Here is a 19989-nt window from a genome sequence, read left to right as displayed (position 1 = left end):
CCAAACTTCGTACATCTACGTATTCTTGTCACAAATTGTTGACGTGTCAAGTGAGTAAAGAGCAGAGCCAACCTTTAGATCATGACCGAGGGGCCTAAACCCTAAGAAGAACAAGCAACAAAAGAAGAAGTCCTACCAACTTATGGACTCCATCTGATAGGGCCCAAGTGACATAAAGGATTAAAATAAAGCAGGACCCACACACGAAAAGAAAGACTTGCATAGCAACTGATGACTTGGTATTTGTACGAAAAATCCAAAAATTGCATTGACATGATGACATGGCAAATTGTATGGATTTTCGTGTTTGTGATGACTGCTCACGTGGCGGTTGTACGAAATTTTGTGATTTATGCTGGCAGCTTTTCATTAGGAGAAATATGAACCTTGCATGGGCCTTGTAAGGAATCCTAATTTTTAGGGATTAAGGCTAATGGTGTGTGGGGTTTAGGGGGCAAGGGCATTGAAGAAGGTAGTTTTGAGTAGGCTTTTCTAGCCTTTTTTTTAGACAAATGTAGGATGTGGACCTAAAGGGTTACTTTCTCTCTCTAGCTTTTTTTAAAGTGAAGGAAGCATAGGGGTGTGTCCACATCAGCAAAAACGTGGGTCACAAAGAGACAAAATTTGACTTTTTTTAAAAAAAATCATTTTTACTTGTTTCTAACTTAAAACTCCCTCCCAACATATATACATATCCAAAAATCATTTTTTGACCCATTTTTTAACCCACAAGCTTAGAAAGTCCATTTTTTCAAAACTCTTTTCCCCCCAAAAGTAATAAACATTTTGTTCTCTCCTCCCTCCTCCCTCCTCTCTCTCTCTCCCTCTCCTCTCCCTCCCTGCCCCTACCTTCCTCCTCCTCCCCAATCTCTCCCTCCCCCCCCTCCCTCCTTCTCTCCTCCCATCTTCCTCAACCTCTCTACCCTTCCCCCTCTATCTTTTCATCATTTGCTTCCTCACGCAACAGCTTCCATGGTGCTCACGGACATCACAAATGGTTTGCTTCCACCACCACGTACTCCGCACACCAAAAGCATACATATTCGCTTACCCACGGCATTTGCACCGAAGACCACTAGTGAAGGTGATCAAAAGTCATCACAGGAACGTCGCACCGCTTGTGAGACCAATGTTGACATTTGGGTGGATGGTCATTTGTACCCTTACGATCCTATAAGCCGCTTCCATCCACCATTTAATAGCCTTTCCACATTTCTTCAATTTCTTGGGAGGGGAGAAGCAGGTTTGTTAGGCTATTGCAAGCGGTTGTGTATGGATACAGGTGCTTCTTTGCATATGTGGATGCACGAATGTCAAGCTCTTCACCTCAAGATGACGGCATTACAAGAGAGTGTTGCCTCTTCGGAGAGGGTAGTTAAAACTCTTGAACAACAAATGTAAGAAAAGGAGTCCCACATCCAGAAGCTTACCAACACCATCACATACTTGAAAGAAACACCCCTTGGTGTAAGGGAACACAAACGCACGTATTCATCCATTGAAACTCTTGCACATTTGGGAGGAGCACGCAAACGACGAGTTACAGCCACAAGGTGATTTGGTCTTTACTTGCATGATGCATTCTTACTTCACACTATTTTCTAACATTTATGTTTATTTGTTGCTAGAAACTTTATCCAGGAGGCATGCGGTGGAACGAGCCAAGATGATCGAGTCAACCTTCTCACTAGTTGTCTCAATACCCAGGACGTGATTTCTATCTTACAATCACCTGGAGGTAAGCACATTAAGGATGCAGTCACCAAGGACCTTATGAGTAAATTAAGAAATGTGGTTAGTGATGATGACGTTCAACAAGCTTGTGATGAGGCTGGAATCAACACCAAAGCCTATCAGGCTATTTTCCACTCCTAAAGGATGCCCTCAAAGAACATGGCATTGTGGAAAACCTATTTCCCGTTCCTCACAAGGTCAAGCTCGCAAAGAAGGCCACAAACGAAGATGTGTTCTCCCGCAGTGGGACATACCTACACATTGAGGACACAATGCTAACTTCCCTTTATGCTTCGTGCGCAACAAAGACAAGGGGAAAAGGTAAGAAACAATCCATAAGACCTTCGGAGAAGGGCTTTCCTTACACAATGTGGAACAATATTTTCGTGGATCTTAGAAGGCTTCAAGAAGCCATGCTTAGATTTTACGAGTTACCTGAAGAAGGTGACACACTTTACTTTTTTCTTTGGTATTATTCTTATTATAACTCTGAAGTTTAAGGTCTTAGCACTATTTATTTTGTAGTGCTTGGCACAAAAGTCGCTTTTGTGCTGAAACTCGATGAGTTTCAAATAGTGAAAGGCCGAAGGTTAAAGAGGCTAAGTGTCACTCTAATGAACGAGGCCCTTCTGCAAACCAAGCGAAGGGATTCAATCGAGCCATCTCCCACCCCATCTTTTAGCGTGCAATCAAAGAAAGACATTTGGTGGTTGGGTGCCATTGAGGTGCCCAAAGAGACCAATGGAGTACTTGCATGGATTTTTGAGAGAACTCCATGGATCACAGAAGTAATACACTCCCAAATTGCAGGTCAGAAGTTGGAGATTGAGGGTTTTGGTAGTTATGATGTGGAGTGGCACTTAGGTGGGGATTTGAAGACCATAAAGTGTTTGCTTGGCTGCAAACAAGGGGCTTCTTCTCTCATGCCTTGTCCATTTTGCACTCGAGGGTACAAACCTAATGGAAACAAATCACATAAGAGCACTGCAAAGGCCGATTCCATGCTTCCATGGCAAGGGCATGGAGAACAAGGGTTAGATTGTCGTGATGTCGAAGATGAAGGTAGAGAATGGGAAGCGTCTATTCTGAGATGTCCCATGCTCAATGCCCCAGACCGTGATCAAAAGGACCACGCTTGGAATCCAATCTTTCGATTTCCTCTATCGAATGTACATTTTTGTACATTACACGCATTCATGCGCATTTTTGATAGGCTGTTGAAGCTCCACATTGACTATGCTTTCACAATGAAACCGTTGGAAAAGTATCAGGAAGCGATCGAAAGAGTGGAGGTACTCTTGAATTCCATTGGCTGTCACGGTGGAAATGTGTCTATCGTTGCTGCAAAAAACACAGGGAGGGCCCATGAAATTACTCAACAAGTGTCAATGAGTGGACAAATGCTAGACACTTTTTGAAGAAAGTTTCCCAAGTAAAGCCAAGTCGATATGATGCTCAAAACAGGTCCAACCAGCAGGCATGTAACCTTTGGGAGCTTTAGAAGGAGTTATGCAAAGCTACTACCGACAATGATTCAAATGGCGAGCTTGCAAACAAGCGCAAGCAAGTTTGGGCACATTTTGATAAAATGGTCAAGCTTATGGGCCTTAACAGCACAATAGAAGAACAACGCCAATCATTTCAAGAAGCCTTGGCGGATTTTACCAAGGTCTTCACCCTTTCTTGGGGTGAAAATAACATCACACATTACATGGTAAGTCATTTTACATGGTGTATTCATTACAAGGGATTGTTTTTATTTAATAATGTGGATCCTTTACTCATGTGAACACCATATCTTGTTTGCGCATGGTGCATTTTTTATGCACAAGTATGGATCGCTTGAAATTTTTAGCACTCAAGGCATGGAGAAGTCCCATTATCGAGCAAGGGGAGTGTACTTCAAAAATACTCGACATGGTGGTGGAATGGTGCAATCCAATTATTTGGAGGAGATGTTCAATTGGTTTTTTCGCACAACATTTGCTCGTAAGCTCACAATGGAGCTTACGCGACAATCCAAGATTGTTATTGAATTGCGGAAATGGAGTTGTCAAGAGCATAGCAACAAGTGGCAAATGTCGCAAGGTCCCACCAAGCATGCTGCATGGCGGCGATGCAGAGTGCGACAAGGATCAAAGTGGATATTGCGCGAGTCACTAAACGTGAATGCAAGGTCCAACTCTTAGCAACATGTTTATTTAAAAAATAATACTTTTTAAAAAAAATTAGTGTGAACAGGGCCCTTTTTAAATGGGCCCTTATAAATATTGCATGCTCTCATAAACCACTCATTTCTTAAGAACAGGTGAGCTCTTACCAACGAAATGGCGCGCACCAAACAAACCGCGAAAGAGCATCCACCTGCCAACAAAAACACCCTCCAAGGATGTGAGAAGCCGTCATGGCTTAAAGGCACAAGAAAACGGCCACGAACGCCTGGCCGTTCCAGGAACTCATCTGGTAGTGGGTATGGTGGTAGGGCAGGAGAGTCATCGAGGACTGTTGAATCTCCACCTCCTCAAGATATAACACCTAGAAGGAGAATGAAGCAACGTGCCCAGCGCTGGAGAGAAGAAGAGGGACAGCAAACAACAGAGTCCGATAGGGAGCAGCCGTCACGCCACCAATCACAAGCAGGACCATCCAGGACTCGGGTGGTCCATACAAACACTGAATCAGAGAGTGAGCCACCATGGCTGCGAGAAAAAATACCGCACACACACCGGGTGGCCGTTGGGGGGAAGACATTGCCTAGAGGCCAGGGAGCTCTCCCCACACGACAAGATCGGCAGCCAAGGGAAGAGGAAGAATCAGAAGAGGCTGCAGAACCAGCCCCTAAGCATGTAAACAGGCACAAGTCTAAGTTTTTCAAGAAGCCTAAACACCGCCCGCCAGCAAATGTGCAAGTGCCCCCAAGACAACCACAGCGGCGCCGAAAAATAGCAAGGGCATTTGCAGAAATCCGCCACTACCAGAAGACGACGGAGCTTTTGATTCGACGCGCCCCCTTTGCTCGCACTGTGAAGGAGGTGCTTCAAAGCTATGGAAATCAGTATAGAATGCAAGCAATAGCGCTAGAGGCTATTCAAGAAGCTGCAGAGGCCCACATCATTTCGGTGTTGGAAGATACCAACTTATGCGCCATACATGCAAAGCGAGTGACAATACAGCCAAAAGATATGCAGCTTGCACGTCGATTGCGACGAGACTTCTAGCATTAGCCGAAGTTACCCCTCTTTTTGTATTGCACACCCTTATCTTTGTAATGATTTGACTTTCCAATGACAATATGATCAACAGTTGTGTCTACTGTGTCTATTATCTTTGTAATGAAATGACTTTGGAATATCAAGTTCTGTATGTAATTGCAGTCAATTTCAGTAAATTTATGCTTTTTAAGTACGCTTGAGGGTAGATAAACCTATAAGGTGCATCTAAATGAATGATACAAAACCAATCCATTGCAATAAATTTGTGCTTTGTAGGTATCCTAGGGGGTAGATTAGCCTACTAGGGGCAAAAAAAAGCCTGGCCACAAGGGCGCGCAAATGGCCCATCCAAAACTGATGGATGGGCCATTTGCGCGCCCTTCTGGCCAGGCTTTTTTTTGCCCCTTGTAGGCTTATCTATCCCCTAGGATACCTACAAAGCACAAATTTACTAAAACCTATTGGTTTTGCATCATTATTTTACATGGATCCTTGTGGACACCCTTTTTTGGCCATTTTAAGCTTTGAATTCCCTATAGGATATTAAAAAAAATAACATATTGTGAAACCAAGTGTCTATGCAACAGTAATTTGGATTTTTCAAATGTCCAATGTAATTGGACTTTTTGGTGCAAGGGTGTACTAGGTATAGCTGAAGCAGGTGATAGTGTGCTGGAAACTTCATCTCATAATTGATTTCACCTTTTCTAGTGTCCTTGAGTGTGAACATATGCTGGAATTGCCATAAAAAGGGTGCATCTAAATGAGTGATGCAAAACCAATCCATTGCAATCAATTTGTGCTTTGTAGGTATCCTAGGGGGTAGATTATCCTAATAGGGGTAAAAAAAAGCCTATCCACAAGGGCGCGCAAATGGCTCATCCAAAACTGATGGATGGGCCATTTGCGCGCCCTTGTGGCCAGGCTTTTTTTTGGCCCTTATAGGCTTATCTACCCCCAAGGGTACTTAAAAAGCACAAATTTACTGAAATTGACTGCAATTACATACAGAACTTGAAATTACAAAGTCACCAATCGAAAAAAAATTCATATCACCAATTGAAACAATTTCGAAGATTGACAAATCACATTCAAAAGAATTTGCAATATAGAGAGAAAATTTCAAATATTTTTTATTCCTTCCAAAACGGTGATTTTACATCATGTATCTGAGGAGTTCATAATTTTTTTGATCATTTCCTGGCGCCTATTTTGCGCGTAAGGCAACTCCCCAGTCAAGAGGGACTGCGCTATGGCCTTTGGGTCAGTTGAGCCAATGGAAGCATGTATCCCTATCTGGGCAAGCACTTTACCACGAAAGCCAGTGCCAAACGTTCTGCATACAAGGGATCTACGCACTAGGAACACTTGATGCGCAGTATGAGCAATGGTGCTCAAACACAAAAACTTGCTCAAAGCTTTTAACGACCAAGTCATAAAATGGGCTTGGGGAGTAAATTCATTATGGATAATGGCCACATCGCCAGGGGGGAGTTGTCCTAGGTAATGCGCAAGGGAAGCTTGAGGTCCAAAGCCCGTCCGCTTGCCACCCGTCCTTGCAGCAAAATCATCAACCTGCACAACATCCTGTCATAAACCGATGAAGTTTGAGAAAAAAGACAATGAAGGATAAAATAGTAACATGAAAATTAGGATACAGTTTACCTCCTGCTCCTTGTCGTCCTCCTCCCTGTTGCCCTTTGCATCCAAGTCAATGCTCCCATGCACCACAGATACGAGCTTTGGATCATCAGATGGGAGGTTGCATAATGGCATAGGCATCCTAGCAGCCTCAACCTTGGCTTGCGTGGCTTGGAAATCTTCATCGGCCACGTGCAACTACTCTGCTTCCAGGACCTCCGCACATACAACTGCAATAGTGTCAGCAACAGAGTCCCCATCTGGCAAGATCTTGCTTTCTAGGGCATCTGGCATATTGTCTAAGGGACATTTGCTTCTGTTGCATAGCACGCTCAAGCATTCATCCATGCGCAGGCCAAATGCTTTCTCCAAGTAACGCAGGAACACATACTCCTCCCCATCCACTAACACTGAGGAGAAGCGGCTTATTTCTACCTCTGGGATAGCCACATCCGTCAGTGGTAGTGGCAATGGAGTGTCACTAGGGCCAGCCGCAACTATGGATTTCTCAAACACTTCCTCAAGACCCCTAGGATACTCGAGTCAGTGTGCTTTTCCTTCCGCTGCAGGGTTCATGGGTATAACTTGCTGCTCCTTGGTGTCCTTGATAAAGGACCCAACTTGAAGGTGTGGTAAGCGGAGCTCCTCCAGATCAGGTTCCTCGCTCACTAAGAAGATAAATGTTGCGAGCCGAGAAAGGTACTCCACCCCCAACTTGTGCTTCGTGAGCGCTGACACCCCAGGGGCTTGCTCGTCCAAGTAATGGCCTACATTGGTTGCAATTTCTTGGAATCGTTGCAACCGCTTGGAGAATGGGCGATCACCTTTGTGTATATAGCACAAAAGATCGCAAGGCACCCAGATCCCTTTATGTGGGGGGATAGATATAGAATATTTTATGATGTGCTCCTCCATGAACGCAAAAATCTCCTCAAATGCATCCATGTGAAGGGCAACTGTGGCGTCAAGGTCAGGGAGACGAGTAAAAAAGGTGTGGAGGTCCAACTTCCCTTTGTATTTGGTGTCCTTGTGGAAGAGGATGAAGTGTGACAAAGGGGTGGATGTGGGTGCAGATGCAGAGGCTGTGGCAGCATCCATGTCTAGCCTGGGGTGTAGATAGAGAGCGGAGGAGCTCAAGAGTTGCAAAAGTGAAAATAGTGAATGAGTTAGGTGGCCCTCCTTTTATAATGGACCCTTTTTTTAAGACATTAAAAAAAAGGCACTTTCACCAAAAAATGATTTCTCATCCCAATGCAAAAAATTATATTCAAAGGCATGATTTGCCGAAGCAAATCATGTTGATTACAGCGAGGATCAATATGAAAATTGCAAGAGTTACAAAGTTATAAGATCGATAGCATAGTTCCATCTATCCCCCAGTCCTCCTCGACCTTCAATTTGTCTTCCATTCTCTTCCCAATCTGTGGACATTCATTACAATAAGAATCCAATGATTGACAAACCATGATGTATTGAAAATGTGGTGGAAGGATTCTCACCTTGTGACCTTGTAAATGAAATTGTGCTTGTTGAAGGGTCTCAAAACCCATAATAACCAAATGTTCTCGAACATTACTGAGAGTCCAATGCTTGTTCACTTGGACTGCCTCCAAAGCATCGTTGGGCATCTTCACTGCAATGTCAAAGCTTGCAATAGCGCCGTCTACACTCTGTAAGGGAGTCCACACTCCAAGCTTGCACATCCAACGATCATAGTGAAATCGTATGTACAAGGAGGTGCGGGATTTCAAATAGCGCATTCCAATACCTGAAGCTCCAACCTTACAACGGTATCGGTCCCCGTTGTGCATGCCCTCCACAAAACCCCAGTCCTCTTCTAAAAGCCTTCCTAATTCCTCGTAATGGGCATCTTTACATACAAGCATTGTGGTAGTCTCCACAAATCCAAACTCTTTAAAAATGTGCACAAAACAATGAATAGGCCAACACCAACTCAAGCCCACAGACCTAGAAGCTTTAGAGTATTTCAAAGAGTTTTGGACATCCATTATCATCTTTTGCTTGAAAGATGCTACCGACCACAAATCTGGGACCGGCCACTCCATACTTAATAAGGAAGTTACTTTGATGGGTTCAAGCGTTCCAAACGCTTGTGTAGAAGTAGGGACAATATAGGAGTGAGAATAGAAGAAAATCCTTCTTTGAACCAGTTTGGTTGGGCAAAGATGTGGAAACATTAATGCTCCAATATCCGCATGTATAGCATTGAATGTGCCGGAGAGACTATGTAGTGGCTGCTCCTCCACCAATGTGGATGGAAATATGACTATAAATGCATGACAAATGTTAAGTATGAATCCATAATAACATTACACTGTGATTTCACACCTAGCTTTGTATTCTCAAAACATGTACTTACAATGTGTTGGAAATCGAGGTGGTTTTTGCAACTGCATGGTTGACATTGAGAAAACATGTTGCACAATGGCTATAGTCCCCTTGTCTTTGCGGTTCTTGAAGCCAAGGAGCTTTCCTTTCCAATGAAGATCCAAGTTTGCACGATTCCGCATACGATGAGGGCCAATAGCAGATGGTTGCATGTATACCCAAGCACCTTTGGTGAACTCTTGTGGCACCCACTCATCATCTACACCTCTAGTGTTGTGGCATGCAACTGCTGTGACCTCATCCTTTGGCCGCCTTTGCGAAGTAGAGTTGGCCATGGTTGAGCAAAGAAAACTAGGAGGAGGAGAAGGACCTTACTTGTTGCTACAATGTAGGTGGGATAAAGTGATATGAGAAGGTGGTTAACCCTTGTGGCAATGGGAGGAGAAGGTGGATAACCCTTGCTTGGTGTGGCAATGGAAGGTGGTAGGGGAGGAGAGAGGAGATTCCTTGCTGCAGAAATGGAGATGGTGGAGAGAGAGAGAGTGTTGGAGTAAAGGATGAGTGTGATGGTTGCAACCAAGGAGGGGTTGGAAAAGGGGTTCTAGAGAGAGAAAATCACTTTTTGCCTGATAACTACTTTTGGGGGAGCTCTGGATAGCAAAAAAAGATTTTTCAAAAGTTTTTTTAAAATTTTGAATTTTAGGGTTTTTGGATGCACGTTTTGACTTTTTGAGATCAAAAAATGCTTTTTTGACCATAAAATAGTTTTAGGAGGGTTTTCAGAAGATGAAATTTGAGTTTTGAAAATTTTGAAAATTTTCAAATTTTTGGGATTTTTTCAAAACCGGATCAAAAAGGAGGGAAGTTGGAGGTTCCATATGGCCCACCCCCCCCCCCCCCCCCCCCCCACCCCACCTTCTCACTAGGTAAGAGCCCATTTAAGAAGTGTAAGACTACTTTGTCCCCCTACATTTTTGAGGGCATAGAGTGTGTCCACCACCCTCTTCTCATTAGCTGGCCTCTAATTAACCTTAATCCCAAAGGGCCTCTAGAGGGTTCATATTTTTCCTAATGTTTGGCATTGCTTTTTGGACCAGAAGCTTTTGAGTTTGAAGGCTTTTCATGTAAACTACTTTTGGGGCCTAGGGCCTTTAAATATGAGGCCACGGGCTCATTCTCTGCCATGCTTCCTAGAGAAGGTGCAGAGTCTAGAGTACCGGCTTGTACTGTGTTGATGCAATATAAAGAAATATTGAAAGGGGCACCAAGGTTTGAGCCCAATACTCTATGGGGTGGAATTCTGGCACTCCGTGTCGTGTGTCGTCTCTCTCTCTCAGTTCAGTTGTTATTGAAGTGCTAAAAGTCTATTCAGTCTGTTCTTTTCTATTGGCACGTGGTGCCCGTCTGTGACAATGGTATTAGGGCATCATGCATGTGCTTTTCTAAAAGCATACCGATACTTCCAAAGAGCAGGCAGAGCAAGATCGCACTTCTAGAGCTTATTAGAAATTTTATCTTCATGCTCTGACCTCGGGCTTATTAGCCACTCCCACCCTTACTTCATTGTGCATTGGGTGCACTCCCATCTTCACCGCTCATGTCTTACATGGCATAAGCATAAAAGATCACTTAAAGATTTGTTTTGAGTCATTGTTTTTCTCAAATGTAGTGCCATGTAGGTGTTGATGTCTATAGCTACCAAGCCGTACACACCAAGGACTTGGCAAGCTTTCAAGAAAAAAATTTCCGGAAGTTATATGGTTTCTGACATCATCCTTTGGAGTGCAACTTCTGGCAGAGTGGGGTATCCTGAAATGCTTGCCAAGGAAACCCTTACAGAGTATATCTTGAAATTTCTTGACATCTCTTAGTAGATGTCCCTTCTCAAAATGATAATCTTGGAAGTCCATTGTGATTGCCAGGTTTTGGGACTACCATCACCGCCACAGGAACATTGCTTGTCGAGGCTTCTTTCGACTATTCAAGAGTTTTGGATCACGATGCGATCGGCTACGACCTTATGGAAGGAATTTAACCCTAATTTTTGGTGCAGGTTTTGAGGATGGAAAGTCAGTCAAATTTTCAAGCTCGACCGATGTCGAGATTGCTTGTTTAAGTTTGAATTTTGTTGGAGTTCTGTTTGAGAACTTGTTTGGTGATCCTGTTTGGAATTATTTGTGGGGGGAGCATTAAGAAGTCTGAGCAGTGGCTACTCTCAGCACCTCCAAACAATGCAGACTGTGGTCTGGGGGGCATTTGGTTGTAAAAGGCCTTTATATCTCATGGCCCGGACCTTTTAAGGTTATTTGTTGCTAGCCACGAAAAGGGAAGATAAAGCCCTTGACCTGACAAGTACTCAACGCCTATGCCTATGCAAGAGGGCACCAGCTCTAAAGTTCATAACAAGAGCTTAGCTTTCTTTTAGAGCCTATAGGGCAGGGCTGTGTTTTTTTTTTACTTCTAACGCGGGCGGCTAATGTTTTCCTAACATACACTCTTCCGTTCACTACGCAAGCGGGGCGATAAGAGCCCGCTTGTGAGGCGAATGGAAAAGAAAAAGTGCTTTGGTCAAAGAAAAAATGATTAATTCTTTGTTATACGATCCCTCATTTTCCAACTTTATCTTGGAAGTAGCCTTTCAAGATTTACCCTTGATTTAAAAAGAGTTGCAAGCCATCTTCTTTAAAAAGAGCTGCAGTTGCTCCTTAATCGTGGTAGGAGGAGTTATCAAGGAGTCGTTGAATAGCTCATGGCCCGAACCTGGATGGTTATTTGCAAGGGGAGTGTTCATCGGCGGCGGCTTTGTGTTGCATTGTGATGTTCCAACTACTAAACATTCCTAAGTGGATGAGATTGCCTAGGTATGTAATTTTCGTGCATCAAGACACCCGTGGAAGATCAATGCAATCTGGGTATGATGGCTAATTTTACTACGCCAGCATATCAAGAGTTCCAATCTGGACGAAAGGAGAAGCCAACTCCTTGATCAAAAGAGTTGAAATGAGAAGCGAACTCCTTAACAAAAAAATTAGCAAACTTATTGTCCCTCGAAATTTTTTTAAAGCTAAATTGAATTGTTTTGCAGATATGCTGGAATTATCAGACGATTACTCTCTTTCAAGAAGGGGGGATGTCACAAACTGCTGACGTGTCAAGTCATTAAAGAGCAGAGCCAACCTTCAGATCATGGTCGAGGGGCCTAAACCCTAAGAAGAACAAGCAACAAAAGAAGAAGTCCTACCAACTTATGGGAACCCGTCCGATGGGGCCCAAGTGGCCTAAAGGATTAAAATAAAACAAGACCATACACACAGAGAAATACTTGTGTAGCAATTGATGATGTGGTAGTTGTACAAAAAGTCCAGAAATTTCACTGACATGATGATGTGGTAGGCTATACGGATTTTCGTGTTTTGTGTTGATTGCTGACATGGCAGTTGTACGAAATTCTGTGATTTACGCTGGCAACTTTTTTGGCGATCTACTGCGTTCTCATGTTGTTCTTGAGACTTCTCTAAAGCCTCGTGGACCTTGGAAAAAGTAGTGTCCAAGTCCCTCGTGTATTGGTCGGCCTCAAAAAACTTGTCTTTAGTGTTGAGAAAAGGTGGAACTTTCTGAGCACCTTCAATTATCTCAAATGGCACCTTCCATGTCGAAGAGTGAACCGTGTTATTGTAGGAAAATTCCACCAAAAGAAAAATAATTCCCAATGAGTGTTATGATCAAAGATGTAAGACTTCAATAAATCCAGAACAACTGAATTTGTGATCTCAGATTGCCCATCTGTCTGCGGGTGGAATGATGACAAGCAATGCAACTGCGTGCCAATGTTCTCCCAAATTGCCCAGGGATCTCTTTTTCAAGACTATTATCTGAGGCATGCCATGCAATCAAAATATGTGTGCAATGAGAAGTCTCGCTAAATGGTCCGGCTTTACTGTTTTCTTCACTGGAATGAAGTGAGCTAGCTTGCTAAATCTATCAATAACAGTCCAAATGCCATTGTGCCCACTCTGTGTCTTTGGGAGATCAAAGATAAAATCCATTGCAATACTTCTTTTTTTTCTGAGAAAGAGATCCTTCTATTAGTTAATGAAAACTGCCCATAGGGCTACATCCACCACAACAAGCATGATGGGGAGACTCTCCCAATGAAAAAACAGCATATATACAATGAGGCTAAATCAAGAGATGGGAGGAGGGAAGAGCCACACAGGTGGACAGTAGTGCCATCTGAGCACCCCCTGGACTATGGTGTAGACAGGCCTAGGGCGCCAGAGTCAAAGGAAAGCTTCTCGGCGCTCCCGCATGCGGTCAGAGCTACCCTATAGTCCCTCAAGCTGTCCTCTGAGAGTATGGATCAGCTCTAGCCAAAAGTCACGAACAGTCTCTGCTGGTGGCACAGGGTGAGCCTCAAAGATGCGCAAACAGCGGGCCCGCCAGATGAACCAAAGTGCCAGGCCACTGATGAGCTCCCAACACTCCTCTCTCTCACTGTACCACTCTTGTGGAGTAAGCTCTGTAGCAGGCTGGAGTGTAGGTCGCCCCCCCTGCATCACTATCATCCTACTGGTGGAAGATAGCTCAAACTGAAGTGACGGGCCGGTGAGTGTGGACCAGGCCGCTGCCCCCCAAGTGTATTGTCGAGCCGTGGAGAGAGCAGGCATCGGCCGAAGAACTCATAGCCACACCTGCTGGGCCGAGGGACACTCCCAAAGACAGTGACGCTGACTCTCCACCAACTGGTCACAGGCTGCACATGCGGCCGAGAGACCACTATGCACAAGCCAACTCCCTACTGACGTGGCTCTTGTGCAACCAACCACTGAAACAAAGTGATGCGCCTCGGCCGTCTAGAGTCCCACAGCCTCTGCCAAAAGTCTGCCAAGAACTCGACTGTGAGGCCCTCCTCCTGGCAATGACGTGCTGCAGCGGGGCGGGCCTCTCTCTGTGCTGCAAGTATATGATGTCCAAGCCGAACAGTGTACAGAAAGAAGGGGACTCCTGGGTGGTCTACAGAAGAGAGGGGGTCCCTCCATAGCCACTCACCAGAATCCCAGTGTACTCGTTCCAGTGGACAACACTCCCAAGCCCATAACCTCCAGTGTACAGTCTCAAGAGCTGTTGGGTCAGGGTCTATGACGCAAGTCCTCCCACAGATGCCCACAACTCGTATCCTCTGAAAACAGCACTCTGCTACCTGCGGGGCCTCTACTGCAACTCGTTGTAGTCGTCCCCCACCCTGAAGCTCGAAGAATAGGGCTGGGACAGTCTCTGAGCACGCCGTGACTGAAATAAGAACCTCCAGTCGTGTGAAGGCTCCCATCCACCGGGGTGCTACTGGCTCAAGAGGCGTGAGCCACTCAGCTAGAATTGACTCTGAGATGTCTTGACACATACTCTGCACCCCTCTCATGCCCTGTAGCTGTAAACCCTGCACCTCCTCTGACAAACCTGTGAACTCTAGCCAGTCACCTAGAGAGAGCGCTAGACCTGCTGCCATGGGACCCAAAGAAACATGAGGCCGACTCCCAACCAAGTGGCCTCTCTGAGTGCTAACGATGGGGTTCCAGACGAGGGGCTGCCGTAGGCGCTCCTCCGTGCACGTCGGCTGTCTCTGCTCTAGGCCACTCCGTAAGAGCTCCCAAGATCGAAGCAAACTCACAGCGAAGCGGTCCTCCAGTCTCCTGCTCAAACCAACTCGGCGCAACTCTGTGAAGATCCATCTGGTCGAAGGTTGCCAAGGGCCTCCTGACTGAGGTACCCTGGCATGAAGCCTCTACAACAAGAACTCCTTCCAGGCCTCCTCACCTGGAAGAAGTCCTCTGACTATGAACTTCCCAAGAAGGGCTCTGCTCTGCTGTGCTGGATCAATGATCCCAAGCCCTCCCTGAGAACAAGGAAGCGTGATGACCAACCAAGCCACCTTGGCTCGGGCCATCTGAGTGTCACGTCCTAACCAAAGGAAGTTCCTGATCAGCCTCTCTACCTGGCTGATACAAGAACTCGAGAAGATCCAGCAAGAAGTGATGTACCACATAGTCGCCAACAGCACCTGGTTGGCAACTACTACTCTACCAGCCAGCGAAAGTCGTGCTGAGCTCCAATGTAACAGCTTTCTCATGATGGACAGGAGAAGAGGATCAATCTGTTGCTCAGGGGACAAGTCCAAACCAACCTGACAACCCAAGTACCGAACTGCAGTCCCTGGGGGAATCCACCTGAAACCCTCTCCTGGCATCCAATCTGGCACAGGAGCACTGCCAACCGAGAAAACCACTATCTTCCTCCAGTTGATCAGTGCGCCCGATGCACAACAGAAGGTCTCCAAAGCCTGCTCACATATGTGTAGATTGGCCTCCTGGCCCTCTAAGTGCAAGGCTGAGTCATCGGCAAACTCAGCGTTCAGAAGCTCATCCCCTGTATAGAGAGTGCTAAGCCCCTCAGACCAACCTACTGTGACACCAAAAATTTGCTCATCGCCTCCGCATATAACAGAAAGAGAAAGGGGGCAAGAGGACAACCCTATCTGACCGATCGTGTGAGCATGAAGCGCTCACCTCTACCTCCTGCCAAAAGCACCTAACTGTGAGCCTGTCTGTACAAAGCTGACACCCCTCTGATCCAAGCATCTGAGAAGCCCATCTTGCGTAGAGTGCCCTCTAGAAAGTCCCAATCAACTCGGTCGTATGCCTTCTCAAAATCGAGAAGAAGAATCACAAGGTCCTCCCCACAGAGCCGTGCCAGGGCAAAAGCCTCCCAGAAAGTGAAGATGTTGTCAAGGATACTGCGCTCCTTGACAAAACCTGTCTGAGTCCCATGTATAAGGCTCTCCAAAAGTGGCTGAATCCTCAAACTCGGAGCCTTGGCAAGAATTTTGTAGGCTGAGTTGAGGATGGTGATGGGGCGCCACTGTCGAATCTCATCCAAGGAGCCACCCTCCTTTGGAATGAGGTAAATCAGGCCCTCACTCATGCTATCCGGCATCACTCCTGTGTGCAGAATGTACTAAAAGGCACTACAAAGATCTGGGCCAAGCAGGTCCCAATACTCCAAGAAGAAGCTGGGAGTCAGTCCATCCTCACCTGGACAGCTACCACGAGGGAGGGCCCTAAAAGCCGTGTGCAGCTCCTCAAGCTGAAGAGGCATCTCTAGCCTCTGGCGTATCTCCTCAGTCACAAGACAAGGCATCTGTGCCCAAACCTGTTCCCTGCATGCATCCTGCCGCTCTGACTGGGGCTCAGCCGACAGTAACTCACGGTAAAAGTCAGTAGCAACTGCACACATATCCTCGAGCTCACAAACAACTGACCCATCGGGTCTCCTCAACTGATTGACCTTGGCATGCGAGTGGCGAGGTCCCACTGTCTCAAAGAAAGCACCTGTCACTCTGTCACCCACCTGAGTCCATTGAGATGCATGTCGGTGAAAGGCAAACTCATGACGCCTCTCCTCTTTGCAAGCAAGCTCTTGTCGAGCCTGCTGTAACTGCTCCTCCAACCATGGACTGTCTGGATGCTGCTCCTGCATCCTATGTAGTGAAGCAATGCCTCGTCTGAGACGCTGCTCCTCCTCTCTCGCTGTAGCCCGTCGAGCCAAAGACTCCTGGAGAAAAAAGTGTCTAAGCTGAGCTAGGCCTAAGGCCACTCTGTCTGCAGGTAGATCCTGGCTGTCCAGAGAGACTCTACCCTCTCTCGGAGTGCTGAGTCCAACAAGACCCGCTCTGGGATGCGAAGCATCGTGCTCCCACTCCTCTGCCTGTCTGCCACTGTGAGGATCACTGGTGCATGGTCCGAGAAGGAGGTCCCTGCCAGGATGCCCATTGGTCCCCCCAAGTCACTGAAGTGGTCACTAGTGTAGAAGAGATCTATCCGCGATAGATTCACTCCTCCCACTCTGCGGTCCGATCTAGAGAAGGAAAGACTCTCTGGAGGCCTCACAAAGCCAGAATGCTACCATGTATCCGCGACCCTCAAAGTCATACACAACCTCTCCCATGCTGCTAACTCGACTCCATGCACAGTAGCATGGCTTCCTCCGATCCTGTCAGAGGGGTCCTCCAACATGTTGAAGTCCCCTCCTACACACCAATGGTCACTGGCAAAGACTCAACAATCTGTGACCAAAACTCTGCACGTGACTCGCCACATTGGGCGCATAGATGTTCAGGAAGCCCACAAGGCCACCCTGAACCTGCATAGTAATCCACTGAGCCCTACTTGGCACAATAATCCCTCTGCCCACAATGGCCTGTTGCAATGAGTCCGCAATAGTTATACATACCCCACCCTGGATGCCTCTAGGTCCAAAAGCAGCTGACCAAAAGGTATCATATCGTCCACGCAAAATCTGACCACATCGCCGAATGCGTCTCTCAGATAGATGGTGCTCCTGAAGCATAAGGAGATCAATCTCTCCTCCCACAAGGCAACGCTGAAGCTCTTGACGCAAACGGCCCCGCTGTCGCTGAAACTGGGGCCCACCTAATCCCTGCACGTTCCATGAGACGATCCTCATGGGGAGCGAGAGAGAACAAACACTGCCGCAGCAACAAGACGGGCTATCTTCGAGGCTGGCTTGGATGGGGAGTAATCCGCATTCGAGCATCCAGGAGTCCTCATGAATGTATACATAGCAAGGCAAACACTGCGTATCAGCATAAAAGTACACCACAATGTGCCTACATCGTGCTGAGTCTGGGGGTGTCACCGCAAACTTGGCCAGTGGCCACAAAGTCTGCAGCAAATCTGTAACTCCAAGTTCTCCCATGTGGTGAGAGAACTCGATAACCTGTGTATGCAACCATCCCACCACTGAGTCGAGGGACCACTCTGTCTCGGTCCTACCACAGAGGGGGAAGGAGAAACCAACTGCGAGGTGGGGAGTGGACGGGAGCAGAGGGCGGGGGGGTGGATGATGAGGAGGAGGAGGAGGGGAAATCTGTAGGTGGGGCGGTTGGCGAGGGTGAAGCGGAGGTGGAGGCTAGTGTAGGGGGCTCCTCCTACTCAAGAGGACCAAAGCGGTTCCCCGTGGGAACCAACTGCTGCTGAGTAGGCACCTGAGGGCCACTCTGAGTGCCAAGCTGTCGCTCTGGCCCCTGGCGTCGGCGGCCACGGGCCTGCTGTCACCCCTTCTCCGCTGGAGCCCCAGGCTCGGAGGGTGGCTCTGAATCTGTGCGTTGTGCCGCTGGCTTAGGCTGCGGCCCAAGGCTGCGGCCCAGCCTTGGCAGGCTAAGGCTAAGGCTAAGGTGCAGGTCGTGGCCTCCTCCGTGGACAGGCCTTCGCTAGGTGGCCCATCTGTCTGCAAATGAAGCACTGGTTCGGGAGAGCCAAGTACTCCACACTCTGTCTAAACCAACCCCCACTCACCCGAGGTAGAAGGATGACCTTCGGGAGCGTGTGGGTATCTTTGACCGAAACTCGAACTGAGGGGATGCCAGCCGCCTTGGCAGCTACTGATGCTGCCGTACGAGGTGTCTCTAGGACAGTCCCGATGGCGGAACCAATCTTGGAGAGAAGTGGTAGGTACTCCCTCCGTAAACCCAAAAAGCAGACTGAGATGGGGATGTCTGCCTCCTCTACTAGCACATCCGAAGTCGGGTCAAAACCATGTCGCCACTATCGAAAGTGGGCACGCGATGCTCGGATGGCCAGTGGACTCATAGCTATGACCTTGGAGGCCATCTCGGAGGTCTCGAACTCAATCTGGTAGTACCCCCGTCTGAGAATCTGGACATCCAAGATCTTGCCCACCTCTGCGAGAAGGTGGGCCTGGAGAAGGTCTCGCAGCTCTCCTCTGCTAGGTCGGGTGCCGAGAACCTTGCAGATGACCGAAGTTGCCTGCAAATGCTCTACCTCTGCGGCAAGGCTCGCTTGCTCTGTCGACGAACGAGCAAGTCGAATGGTGGGCTCAGCGGGGTCGGGCGAGGGGGCTTTAGGCGAGTCCCTCTGTGGCGAAGCTGGATCCTCCATCTTTGTCTACTGTTGTGGCCTAAATAGAAGACGACGGGCGGAATCTGCAACTTGGCACGCACAGCACTACCCCAAAATGGACTCAATGTTGTAGGTACCAACTAGGAGGAAAAATAAAAGCGGGGGGGGGGGTTAATCCGGGAGCGCTAGCAACAAAGGCGGGGGCGGCAGCAGGCGGGAGCGACTACAACAGGGGCAGGGCAGCTGGCGGCAGAGGCGGCAGGGGCGGAAAAAGCGAGCGGGGCTGCAGCAGCAGCAGTTGCACGCACTGCTACAGCAGGGTTAGGGCAGCGCGTGGGCAAGCAAAGCAGTGAGGGGGGCAGCGAGGGCTAGCAGGGGGGCAGGCGAGCAGCGCTGGGGGGGGAAGGGGGAGGGCGAGGGCGTAGTGACGGGGATACAGCAGCAGCGAGCTCGGGACCGATGTCGAACAACCCCATAGCTAGAGTCCTTAATCCATTGTAATACTTTCCCAGGGGCGGGTGGGAATGGGTAAAGGATGTAGTAATCCTTGTGCCTTATGCCTGTCAAACTTGACCGTCTGGCATACTAAACAAATGCGAACAAAGTTGTCCACATTCTTCTTGAGTCTTGGCCAAAAGAAATAACACTCCACCCCCTTCAAGGTGGTGTCGATGCCGCGGTGACCCATAAATGGTGGGCAGTGGCACCCTGTCAAAACCTTTTTCCTCGATGGTTGTGTAACACACAACATTGTTTTCTTCATCAAGTAGCCATCCCAGATGGAATATCCTGGCATGATCTCCCCATTCTGTATCCAAGTAAAAACATCGATAAACTCAGCGTACTAGTCAACCATATGCTCAAAGCTTCTATGATGGATTGCGAAAATAGCCAAGATGAGGGGCTTCCGAGACAATGCATCGGCCACTAAGTTTTTATGTCCCTGAACATGGACAATCTAGAAGTGAAATTGTGACAAGATGTTAGCCCACTGCATCTGCTTTTTCAAAAGGTGCTTCTGTGACAAGAAGTAATGTAGACTCTGGTGATCAGTAAAGATCATGAAATCGGATCTGAGTATAGCATTGATCATTGCCAATATCTCTTTCTCATAAATTTGT

Source organism: Adiantum capillus-veneris, chromosome 5 (assembly GCF_014529385.1).
Source record: "Adiantum capillus-veneris isolate H3 chromosome 5, ASM1452938v2, whole genome shotgun sequence".
Lineage (NCBI taxonomy): Eukaryota > Viridiplantae > Streptophyta > Polypodiopsida > Polypodiales > Pteridaceae > Adiantum > Adiantum capillus-veneris.
The sequence above is the reverse complement of the archived record's forward strand: the minus strand, read 5'-3'. Positions refer to the sequence as shown.